Source organism: Brassica napus, chromosome C5, assembly GCF_020379485.1.
Source record: "Brassica napus cultivar Da-Ae chromosome C5, Da-Ae, whole genome shotgun sequence".
NCBI lineage: Eukaryota > Viridiplantae > Streptophyta > Magnoliopsida > Brassicales > Brassicaceae > Brassica > Brassica napus.
In genome coordinates, this window is record NC_063448.1 from 30102405 (window position 1) to 30115898 (window position 13494).

Genomic DNA, 13494 nt, shown 5'->3' on the forward strand with positions numbered 1-13494 from the left:
TGAAAACAAACGAATCAAAAGATTTTCTAGCACAAAAATCAGTTTGTTTCAAATCAAGCTCAAGAGATTTTTCAAAACGATCAAAACCTTTGCTATGCTTTAAGAACTGATAAAAACTCAAGATTATTCCAGAATTGATGCCATTATCTTTTTGAAAACGTGGTTGATCAAGAAGTTCATCAGGTTCAAAGATTTTAAAAGAATTAATCATGCTTTCAAAAACAGATTTTGAAACACAAAAATCTTTCACCTTTTCAAGACCAAAACGAATCACATCAAGAGAACTGATCTTAACGAACATATCAGGCTGAGAATTAAGCAAATCAGATTGCACACAATGCTCTTAAAGTTCAAAAAACAAAGGGGCAGGAGTTGTGCCGGGATCAAAGCAATGATGGCTCTCCATAGCGATGGATGTGATGTTTGTTGCTTCTTCATCAAAGACTGGACCAGGTTCGTCCTCCTCATCAAAGATAGGATCTAGATCTTCATCAAAAGATATCCTAGTGTCAATAAGTGGTCCTTGATGTGGTAAATCTAGTGGCTCTTCCTCAAAAACCTGTGGAGACAAAACAAGACTACACGGATGCTCTAGTTGCAAAATGGTTAGTTCTACAATAGCCTGTTCAATATCAGTTACAAACTCAGGTTCAAGAGAAAGAAGATCATATTTATTCTCACAAGTCATCAAGCTTTCAATTGGCTCTTCATCAGATTCATCAAAGATGGGTAAAGAATCTGAAATTTTTTTAAACTCTTCAACATGGGTTTCAGATTTACCTTTAGGTTTTTCACTGATGAACAATAATGACTCAGCTACCGGTGCACGTGTGGTTGTGCTCTTCTTATGGCTCTTGCTGATGTCTTTGAGGGCTTTCATCATTCCCTTCTCAAAGTTGTCACAGATTTCTTGGACATCAAACTAAAGTAATCGCCTTTTTGGATCAGCCACATCTCTGGTCGTTTTGATATGATCCTTGCACCTTATGTCTAGCCGTTCCTGCACACTAACAAACTCATCAAAATTATTCAAAGAATATTTAAATGGAGATTGAGAGACAGTTTGTCGTGGGGATTACTCCTTGCTACTTTTCCTTTGAAGACCAAACATCATAACCTGAAAATCTCAACACAAAAGTTAGGAAATAAAACCTCACACTCTCAAGTGTTTAATCTCACCCACTCAAGTGTTTCTCTCAGATTTTATGGTAATCACACAAGCTTCTTCTCAATGATCTAAGAGAATAGATCAAAGAATCTCAAAGGGCAAATCCAAGCAAACGAGGAAATTTTCTCAAGATAGAAAGACAAGAGATTTTTGATTTTTTTTTAAATCTGTTTTAACCACCTCAATGGATGGATTTCTCCTCAGCCAGCAGGCTTTCTCTTCCACCACCAATCCCCAAATGAAACTTTCGATTTCTTTTTTTTTTTTTTTTTTTTTTTTGGTTTTCTCTTTTTTTTTTCTTTTATAGATCTTTCTCTTTTTTTCTTTTTTTTATATGGTGGATGGTAATGAGGGGCCCGTGCTTAAGAAAGGTAGAAGAAGAAGTGTTTATAAGAAAATGGAAGATGAGACAGATGAATGAAATAGACAATATCGGAAGAGTGGCTCTGATACCACTTGAAGAACTCTAAGGAACGATCACTCAACCGGATTGATGAGAAATGGATATGAACTCCAAAGGAGAACTAGATGGGATGAATGGTGACACAAAAGGCTGTGGAAAGACCTCTTGATACTACCAGACTTTGATCGTTGCCGGATGTGACGCACCGGTCCAACAAAAGAAGGATCGAAACTTGGAGATAACCTCACGAAGAAACTAAGAGGTGTTCTAAACAAAGAACAAAGAGATAAACTCATAAGAAGGGGAAAACAATCTGATTTATTCCTTGGATGTGATTACATATTTATACTAGTTTGAGTCAAAGAAAGACTTAAAGAGTTTGTGGAAAATCACACCTAGAAAATGAAAACAAAGACTAGAAAATATTAAAGAGAGTCAAAGACTCTTGATTTCCAGATCTGAAGGAAAATGACTCTTCAGCTGATGTCCAGGTTCATTCTGGTTGTGCAGGTCCATGATGGGAAGGATAGGACACACGCAGTACGATCCACACACACGCCGAACACTCCACATGACCCTCCGGTTGATTTTCATGACCAAGATCTGTACTGGTGTGAGACAAGTTTTCAGACAGCTGAGTTTCCATGCCTTAGTGAAATATTGATGAGATAAATCCATCAATGGGTCGGGCACTGAAACAAGGACTTCAGGACAGCCTTCGGGACACGCAGGACGCACCAAAATGGCCATAAGAGAAAATTTGTGAACATCTTCGGATTCTTCTCGTTCCAAGTTGAATCTGGCTTGACTATCAGTCATAGAATGTTGAATTGGCTGGGAAAGAAGTGAAGTGGGTCGATCAAATCCATCTCTAGGTCGTGGTTCCAGACTGAGCTCCAATACGGACGTCTGTGGGTCAATACTATGGACAGCACGTGCGGTACGGTCGGGGTGATCAGATGGGTCAGTACGGACGGTTTGATCAGCATGATCCCAAGGGAAATTATGATCAGCATGGACGGAATGATCAGATGGAATGACACGGGCAGTAGGACTGGCATGATTCGACATGAAAACCTCGGTTTGGTCGAGCTGGTAAACAAGACCGCCACCTTGGGCCGTGTCCATGAACCAAACATGACGGTGCTCGATCCATGGCGTATAAAAAGGGATAAACCGTCATAACGATTTGGACTTGATTTTGCATAAGATCGCAAGTGGGCTTTCTACCGCGTTCTGGACCCTTCGGGCCAATCTCAGACTTAAGTGTTTTTTACGATTTCATAGAAAGAGCATTTTTGAAACGACGTCGATTTCGAAGATCATCCAAACTTCTGGTATAGCGTAGGCAGTTCGAGGTGTTTAGTTTACCGTTCCCGCTTTATACGAGAAATCTGAATTTCCTTCGAGAGAACGAGTCCTTTTCGGTTTCCAAGTTGTATAGCTCTGATGGTGACTCCGATCGAGACGAAACAAGAGTCAGTTCCATCAGACCACAGAAAAGGGAGCTACGGGAATGGGATGAAGGCAGCATGTTCGGTCCTACTCACCCATTTGGCGAGTTGGACAGCTTCGGTCGGTCCAACTTGCTCATTTGGCGAGTTGGACGGCTTGCTCGGTCCAACTCGCCCATTTGGCGAGTTGGACGGCTTGCTCGTTCCAATTCTCCCGTTAGGTGGGTTGGACGTTAGTGTTTCGTTGTCCGGAATCCGTTGTCCGAGGCCTCGAGCAACCTTTCTTGAAGACTTATCTTGTAAATCCTTTTCGGACTTGTTACGAAACTTGACTTTGTTCTTCCACTTCTCTATTCTTTTGAGAATTATCTTTTCCTTTTTTCGAAGAAGATGTTTCTCGGGTAGTTCCTAACTTTGATTTTGTCATAACCGATTTTGACCACAACAGGTTGTCGATCAATGTTCCTACCAGCAAGCTTTAGCGAGCGGGTTTGAAGTATGTTCACTAGGTTTCCTAGAACAACGTCTGTTTTGTTTCTAGCAATCCTAGCACAATATGAATCAGTTCAGGTAAAAGACCAAGCTTCCACTTGCGCCTAATTATCGTAATATTATGGTTCTACTTTTGCTACTCTAAAACACAAGCAATAAGATCAACTAAATTGATGGATATCACAAACAACTCAGCAATTCTATATTTGGGGCTAATCCTTCATAATCTTATTTGAACCTTAAAACCTAACAAGATGAATTACTCAGACATAGCAAAGCAGTTAAGAACAAGATATAAATAAAACGGCATAGAATAGAATAGAGTAAGAAAACTGGAGTTCCAATACTAATTTTTGAATGAGTCTTGGATCTTCTCTCCAAATCTACTAAAACTCTAGGTGTTGTTTGCTGTGAATGGTAGAAAGTAAGAAAGCGTATGTTGCCTAGAATAATGGAAGAGAACATATATATTATGTTAAAAGTCGGTCAGGGGTATTTCTATAAATAGGTCTTGACTTGGGTTTTAAGTCGGCTGGAAACCTAGCATGAGTTTTGTGCGCTTCGCTGTCGATCGACGGCACATGATGTGCTCCGATCGATGTTTGTCTCTGATCGTTGAGTTTCAGACAATTTCGATGGTCAGCTACGAGTTTCCTCTCATTTTATCTCTAAAATATACCCAAATCATCACTTTTCCCCAAAACACCCATTAACCTGTAAATGTGCTAAAAAGACTCCAATATATAATAAATAGTTCATAAAACACGTATATACCATGGCTAAAATAGGTAAAATACATGGTATATCAACAATTTTATAGAGGTAGAAAATGAAATTACTTATGGAGAGTCAATTGTAAACAAACCGAGAGCAGAAAGCCTAATCTCTTTTCGTCATTTTACAATCGATGTTGCCTATCTGGTTTTAGTGATTTGTCACAGCCGCAAAACTTAATCTCCTTTTGTGCATATGAAGTCCTAAAAGTAATTAAAATGAGTGCTACATTTAAGAGACCAACATTTATTTTTATTTGTCATTTTATAATCGATTAAGATTTTAGTTTTGCAAAATGTTAAAACCATATAATGAACAAACATTAATATAAAAAAATCACCCGCACATGCGTGCGGATTACCATCTAGTTATTTATTAAAGTTAATAAGGACTTAAATACTCTAAATTTTAATGTGAGAGCAAAAAAATAACTTCGCAAATAATAGTATAAATAATTTTAAATCCATTGCCAATTTTTTTCAGAAATTATGACAATGAATGATTTTGATAGTCTTACAAAATTCATCTTAAAAAATAGATAATTAATTCGATCTTATGCGATATATATATTAAAATAGAGTCGGTTTAATATTACTAAACCAAATATAATATAAACATATATGTAATATTTTAATATTACTAAAGTAAGAAAAATATATGTTTAACTATGATATTTATCTTTAGAATTTTTAATGATTCTCAAGATAATTATAAATTATCAGCTAAATCACTAAAATTATTTATTAATACTAATGATATTTTTAATATTAATAATTAAGCTTAAAATATGATTAAACCTAAATTTATGGAGAACATGACAAATAAGCAAATTCACTTCTCAAATAATAGTATAGATAGATAAGATAGAACACACGATTTATTTCATGTATTGAGAGTGGGGTCAGCTGACCCCACTTTAAAAAACTTATTTGTTTTTCTTTAAGAAAATTTATTTTGGCCCCACTAAAAAAATAAATTTTGACCCAATAATTTTTTTTTACCTTAGTACAAAAAGTTTTTGGCTTTGCCATTGTGTCGAAGCACATTTATGATGCACCACCCGTGTGATATGCCATGTTGCTGACGAAGCGAAGTGCTTGTTGGGAGTTGACCTTCTTCTCCAGAGATGAATGTCCACTCCTTCCTTCATTTTTCTTCGTACTGTGTCAATGAGATCGTCATTGACATTGTAAGCTTGGACTCTATTGTCTTCTTCTCCGATGGTCCCGCACAGCTTCAGCAACTGTAACAGCAGAGCTAATTCCCATATCAATAAATCCACGCTCACCCAAAGTCTCAAAGAGAACACCATTATCTGGCCATACATCAAACCAGAACGACGTCTCCTTTCCATTTATGATTCCTTACTGTGAAACTCTCGCTCTGTACATCTCAGTTTTATTATCTTCCTCCACATTCATGAGACTTTGTGGCTTGTGTTCCCAATCTCCCAAAAGACTTGCGACCAAGTAGGTACATTTTAATCCAGCAACCTCACAAAGCCTTCCCAGAATGCATTCGCCATATAAGCTTTAGACCATTCACAACATTCACTTCTTTCAGCTGTCTTATACCCAGGCCACCCTCTGTTTTTGGTATGCAGACATCCTTCCATGATATTTTTGCGTTGGACGTTTTCAGCTCTGGACCAAAGACGATGAGATCAATCTATTTAGAGAGAAAATGAGGCTCATGAAAAATGGTCATGTATGTAGAGTATGTATGTCTATGAGGGTAGTTTAGTAAATAATTGAGACCTAGTCTATTATGTAATGTCGATATATAGTATAACATTGTCATCTAATAGAATCATTCAGTCTATTATCCATATGGTATCAGAACCGTCGATACCTAAACACTAAAATTTTCTCTTGGCCGCCATCTTTTTCATTAAAACTATGTTTGCTTCACCCGCATCTACAAACGAAACCATCCTCGTTTCCAATAATCAAAACCTCTTCAACATCAATATGACAAACGTTACCAAACTCACGGCATCCAATTTCCTCATGTGGAGCCGTCAAGTTCATGCTTTACTAGATGGTTACGATCTCAGTGGTTTTCTCGATGGATCTACCGTCATGCCAGCGTCTACAACCAACGTCGAAGGCGTGATCACTGCCAACTGATATACCATGGATTGTACTCATTTTTAGCCATGGTATATAGGTGTTTTAGTAACTGTTTATTATGTTTTGGAGTATTTTTAGTATATTTATAGTTTCAAGAGTGTTTTGGAAGAAAGTGGTGATTTTGGTGCATTTTGGAAATAGAATGAGAGAATCCCGTAGCTGACCATCGAACTAGTCATAATGTCGACAATCAAAGACAAACATCGATCGACGCACAGCGCGCAAGACCCGGCTAGGTTTTCAGCCGACTTAAATCTCAAGTCACAACACATAACAGAAATACCCCTGTCCGACTTTTAACCTAATATTTTGGCATTGTTCTAGGCAACAAACACTTTCTTATTTTCTACATTTCACAGCAAACAATACCTAGGATTTTTATAGATTTGGAAAGAAGATCTAACACTCCTTCAGAGATTTGTATTGGAACTCCAGTATTTCTAACTCTATCTATTTATGCATTTTATTTAGTTTATGCTTATGAATTGCTTTGCTATGTCTGAGTAATTCACTTGTTTAATTTATGGTTCAAATAGGTTAAGAAAGATTAGAAATGCATGTGTTCTAGAGTAGCTAACTAGAACCTTGAACTTAGGATTGTGGACAACTATGACGGTGGGTTATGCACCAGAACTAATTTATTTGAGCTAGTATTGCTAGAAACAAGCGGAAGCTGATTTAAACAAGACTAGTGAACCTCTCGATCAACTCGCTAACCATGTCTAAGAGAACATCGATCAACATTCTTACCATAACATCGATCGATCGACGTTCGATCCGTATCAATAAGCGGCAACTGAGATATTAGACTTAGTCAATACATAAGAATCACATGCGAAAGCTGGATATCTTTACACTAGAAGTCAAGTTCTATGATTGTCTATGATGTTAGGAGTTTTCAAGGCTCCTAAGACAAATGTTGTAATTATCCATTTACATTGTTTTATCCATTTATTCATGTGCATTTTCATCATATAGATTAGGATTTAGCCATGTCCAAGTTGCATTTGGCATACATATGTCTCTATTAGGTATTGGAGTACCACAAGGAGTTCCTGGAGACATTTGGGTGCATTTGGAGCTCAAAGGAGGTGATTAGAGTGATCTTTGGACGAGCACTACCTGGAGCGACTTCCCGGAGCGACTACATGAAGTCGCTGTGCACCACATCCCGGAGCGATTTTCCCAGAGCGACCGCACGAAATCGCTCACGTTTTCACGTCTGGAGACACACAGATTTGACCCTGGAGCGACCTCCCAGAGCGACGTGCCGAAGTCGCTCCCGATGTTCAGAGCGACCTGTTGGAGCGACACACCAAGGTCGCTCGCATCCTCTCGTCCGGAGACACCAAAATCGGCCTTGGAGCGACTTCCCGTAGCGACTTCCCGGAGCAACACCTGCAAGTCGCTCCGCGTTATTTTGTTGCCGAAAATTATGATTTCTCGGGGACCTTTTGGTCATTTGTATGCACGTTTTGCACTTCCAAAAAAACCTATGTTTTAATACTTTGTAAGCCATTGGAGACAGAGAATCTCTTTTCTGAAGAACAACTAGTAAAACTTCTTTTGATTCAGATTTCATTGATTTCATCTTGTGTTCTTGTTGATTTCTTATCTATTTCTCTACATGATTAATCTGAAATCCAATATGGGTTTAAGAGGAATCATGGAGATTAGTGAGTAATCACCTTTTGAATTCATGGGTTAGGTAGATTAAGGGTGATTAGGTTAGTTCTAGGATGTTTTAGCGTAGATCATTCTTGTTCCTTGCAAGTAGAGTATTCATAATGCATCTTCTGAGTTGGCCACTCAAAAGTTGATCGATAGGCATCTCCCACCCAAAAGGTGTTTGATGAAATGCCTGAGACAACTCTCCTAGGCTTTTAGTATACTTTGCCAAAGACAAATGTTGTAGTATAAATGATTGTCAAACCAGTTCTGAGGGATATCAAGCACCGAGAATGCACGTACTCACTTAATCTAAGTGCAACCAATGATTTAGAATGGTTTTAAACTACTACTAATACTAGAAAGCAATTACAGAATGATACTTTCTTGACTAAGGGAAAAGAGAACTCATGGGCATAGGGATTAGACCTTGGGTGATCAAGTATCGAACTAAGGATGGCAAATGATCAATCAAACTATCGACCTTAAGCCTAGACACAATTCTAAGCAAGCTCTATGTCTAGATGAATGCTCATTTGCTAACATATCTCAAACATCAAATGTCTTTGGTTGAATAATGTGAAAGCAATCATTACTAACAGGTCTATTAGCTATCTTAGCATCTTTAACAACAAATGTCTTTGGCAAAGTATACTAAAAGCCTAGGAGAGTTGTCTCATGCATTTCATCAAACACGTTTTGGGTGGGAGATGCCTATCGATCAACTTTTGAATTGTCAACTCAGAAGATGCAGTATGAATAATCTACTAGCACGGAACAAGAATGATCTACACTAAAACATCCTAGAACTAACCTAATCACCCTTAATCTCCCTAACCCATGAATTCAAAAGGTGATTACTCACTAATCTCCATGATTCCTCTTAAACCCATATTGGATTTCAGATTAATCATGTAGAGAAATAGATAAGAAATCAACAAGAACACAAGATGAAAGCAATGAAATCTGAATCAAAAGAAGTTTTACTAGTTGTTCTTCAGAAAAGAGATTCTCTGCCTCCAATGGCTTACAAAGTATTAAAACATAGGTTTTTTTGGAAGTGCAAAACGTGCATACAAATGACCAAAAGGTCCCCGAGAAATCAAAATTTTCGGCAGCAAAATAACGCGGAGCGACTTGCAGGTGTCGCTCCGGGAAATTTCTCCATGGCCGATTTTGGTGTCTCCAGACGAGAGGACGCGAGCGACCTTGGTGTGTTGCTCCAACAGGTCGCTCTGAACATCGGGAGCGACTTCGGCACGTCGCTCTGGGAGGTAGCTCCAGGGTCAAATCCGTGTGTCTCCGGACGTGAAAACGCGAGCGACTTCGTGCGGTCGCTCTGGGAAAGTCGCTCTGGGATGTGGTGCACAGCGACTTCATGTAGTCGCTCCGGGAAGTCGCTCCAGGCAGTGCTCATCCAAAGATCACTCTAATCACCTCCTTTGAGCTCCAAATGCACCCAAATGTCTCCAGGAACTCCATGTGGTACTCCAATACCTAATAGAAACATATGTATGCAAAATGCAACCTAGAGATGGCTAAATCCTAATATATATATGATGAAAATGCACATGAATAAATGGATAAAACAATGTAAATATGCAAGATATCAACTCCCCCAAACTTATTCTTTTACTTGTCCTCAAGTGAACTTTCTAGAACTCATAGGGAGAGAGGTTTGAAGGTGGGAGCTCATAGCCAAAAGAAACACACAAAGCACTCAAATCAACTTCTAAATTCAGCATTAGTACACCCTCTCTTATTATACTCTAGCTTCTCTAGGCCTATCTCAACTCTTTTCATCCCTACACTCATCATCATGCATTCACACATGCAAATCAACCAACTCTCAAGTTCATTAAGCATATCATCATGTGAATTCTTGCAAATGGTCAATTGGTCCAAATCATTTGGGTAAGGGGAGGCTTTTTAATCAAGTGAGTCAAGGGGTTCAAGATATAAGATATTTAAGGTGGTATACTCTCAAGACAAGTAGCCTTGACATTGCACATAATATATCTAAGAAATGGATCAACTCATGCATACAATGCTCAATCTCCATTGTTCTACTCTTTTCCCAAACATACAAGTTACACAATCACTTCCCAATGTCAAACCCAACTCCCATCTCTCACCAAAAGATCCCAAGAATACTTTGCACATAAAACTCTTTTTCTTTGAAATCTATAAAGGATTTTCTCAACTTCTAAACAAATCTTAGCTCTAAACAACTTTGCTAGCCCCCTTTTCTTTCTTTTTCTCTCTCTTTTTTTTCTTTTTCTTTTATATTCTTTTTTTTTCGGGGGCCAAGACTTTTATAAACTCGAGCTAGACGTTTATCTATTAATTCCAATAAGATTATCCATTTAAACACAAAGAGTGTATTCTTTTCCTTCGAACTTTTCATGCTTCCAAACCATAGTCACAACACTCACCCCCACCTATAGCTAGACAAAAGAGTGCCTAATCTAGCAAGAATGAAGACCAAGCATTGTCGTTCCCAATACTCTCAACATTATGCACATGTAAGGCTTTCCGAAAAAGGCCTCACTCATCAAATAATGAAAGCTCAAAAGGAGGGAAGGGTTTTGGGAATGGTGTACCACTCGAGTTTGTCCAAAATATTGGCATAAAGGATGTGACAACTCAAGTGTGTATATCCATGACTCAGTACACAAGGGACCATAAGAAGGAAGCATTAAGTTTGTTCAGTTCAAACAAGGTTGTAGTTGGCTTCAAAAGTTGAGTTTTAGCAATCAACAAGTTTCATGAAGAGTTTTCAAGGCTCGAAGCATACAAGTCTTTTTGAGAGGTGCACAAGCTACTCAGGTGCAAAGTAATGTTCTTTACAAGGCATTTCAAATCATTACTCCCAATGCAAGTAAATGCAATCTATATACTCTAGACTCTCCTAGAAATGCAAATGATGCAAACTAAATGATTGTTTTTTTTGTGTTTTTCAATTTTTTTTTCAATTTTTTTTTTATTTTTTTATTTTTTATGCAAATAGGTATGCAATGCATGACTCAATGAAACAACATCAAAGCAAACGTGATCAAATACTTGGTACCTCCCCCACACTTAAATCACACAGTCTCTGTGTGAGTGAGAGAGAGATACTCAAAAGACAACTAAAGTGCAAAATATGAACTGGTATATACAAGGGAGTGTGGTAGGTTACCTTTTATGGGGAATGAGTAGAGGGAGATGCTCCCTCCTTGTCGTCCCCAGGTGGTAACTCTTCAAGGTGCTCATCAGCAGGAGTGCCCATCTCTTCAATGTAGAAGGCTTGCCCGAACACAGTTGGTTTCCTCATTTTCCCCTTGATGTCAAAGTGGAGGATGTTCTCTTTACCCAAATGGAGATCAATCTTGCCTTTCTTCACATTAACAATAGCTCCTCCTGTAGCTAAGAATGGCCTTCCTACAATCAATGGGTCTTGAGCCTCCTCACCCATCTCAAGTACCACAAAATCTGTAGGTATCTCATACCTTCCAATCTTCACAGGGAGGTCCTCTAAGATGCCCACATGGTACTTCACTGAACGATCAGCTAACACCAGAGAAAGTATACACTTCTTGTACTGAGTGAATCCAAGCTTCTTTGCAATAGACAAAGGCATCAAGCTGACACTAGCTCCCAAATCGCAGAGACATTTCTCAAATACCATAGGTCCAAGAGCACAAGGTAGTGTGAAGCATCCTGGATCCTCTAACATCTCTGGAACATCAAGCCTCTGAATGATGGTATTGCACTCATAGGTAAGAATCATCATGCCTTCCATCTCCTTCTTCTTTGCAGCTACAACATCTTTCAGGAACCTGTTGTATTGAGGAATCAGCATGAAAGCATCGATGATGGGCATTGCAACCTGAGCTTCACTCATTTTCTTCTCAAACAGAGCTTTGTACTTCTTTAGCAGCTGCCTCTTGAATCTACCAGGGAATGGAAGTTTGGGTTCATAGGGAGGAGGAAGAAAAGAATTCTCACTTGTTGGAGCAACAACTTCACCATCTTTCACTGTTTTCTTCTCTTCCCCAACCTTTCCTTTACCTTTAGCTTCCATAATCTTCTCCAAAATCTCATCATTGGTCTTCTCATCAACAATTACCACATCATCATCTAAGTTGATGGTCACTTCCTCACCTAGTTTCTCAGCATCCCTGGTGAGGGTTGTAGGAGGTAACTGCTTACCACTCCTAAGGGTGATAGCTTTGGCCTCCTTGGGGTTTTGGTCAGATTTTCCAGGTAGAGATCCTTGCTGGCGATTCTGGTGAGTGTTCATGGAAGCAAACTGATTCTCTAAATTCTTGACTGTAGAAGAAAGATGCGAGAACTTGTTGTTGAGCTCATTGTAGCTACCATCAATCTTGGAATGAAGGTTCTTCAACTCATAACCAACATGCTTCTCACTTCTAGTCTGAGACTCCAAGATTTGTTTTAGTAAGGTATCAGTGCTGCTCTCTTGAGGAGCAGAGGAACCAGACGAGGGGTTTTGCTGAGGCTGATAGCTGCCTTGCTGGTTGTTTCTTGGCGAATAACCACTCTGTTGGTTGTTGGGATAGGATTTCTGTTGGTAGTTGTTGTACTGAAAGTTGGGCTCTTTTTTCTACCAGCTACCATTGTTGTTGATGAAACACAGCTCTTCCTGACCTTCCAAACCCTCAACCTCATGGACAACAGGTGGTGTCTCTTGGCTTGGGTTACCAACAAAGTGCAGCTGCTCTTGGGTGGCTTTATCAGCAATGAGGATGTCTATCTTATCCTGTAGAGCTTTTAACTCCTTCCTCGTCTGCTTATCATATGTTCGACTGCCTTTGTCCTGGTCTCCACTGTAGACTGCATCACTCTTTACCATATTGTCAACCAGCTCCTCTGCATCTTCCTCAGTTCTCCCCAAGAAGAACCCATTGCTAGTTGTATCCAGTCTGGCCCTGTACTTAGGAAGAGCACCATGGTAGAATGTGCTCAGCAAGCTCTCCTTAGAGAAACCATGGTGTGGGCATTGAGCTTGGTAGCCCTTGAATCTCTCCCAGGCTTCACTGAAGCCTTCCAAGTTCTTCTGTTGAAAGCTTGAAATCTCATTTCTCAGCTTAGCAGTTCTTGAAGTAGAGAAGAACTTCTCCAAGAATGCTTTCTTGCAGTCATCCCAAGTGGTGATAGAGTCGCTGGGTAGAGACTTCTCCCACTGACGTGCCTTATCCCCCAAAGAGAAAGAGAAAAGCTTGAGCTTTAAGGCATCTTCGGACACACCATTGGTTTTTGACAACCCACAGTAGCTGTCAAACCTGTCCAAGTGATCGAATGAGTCCTCTAAAGCCAAGCCATGATATTTGTTGTTCTCGATCACGTTGAGGAGTCCTGACTTGACCTCAAAGTTGTTGGCTGCCACAGCCGGTGCTC

General features: G+C 39.3%; 1 non-coding gene across 1 annotated transcript; it reads left to right on the forward strand.

Annotated features, from left to right (window-relative positions):
* Positions 1-13079: 13079 nt before the first annotated feature.
* LOC125588248 lies at positions 13080-13186 on the forward strand. The gene has a single exon (XR_007324636.1). It is a non-coding gene; the product is annotated as a small nucleolar RNA R71 (small nucleolar RNA).
* Positions 13187-13494: the final 308 nt, after the last annotated feature.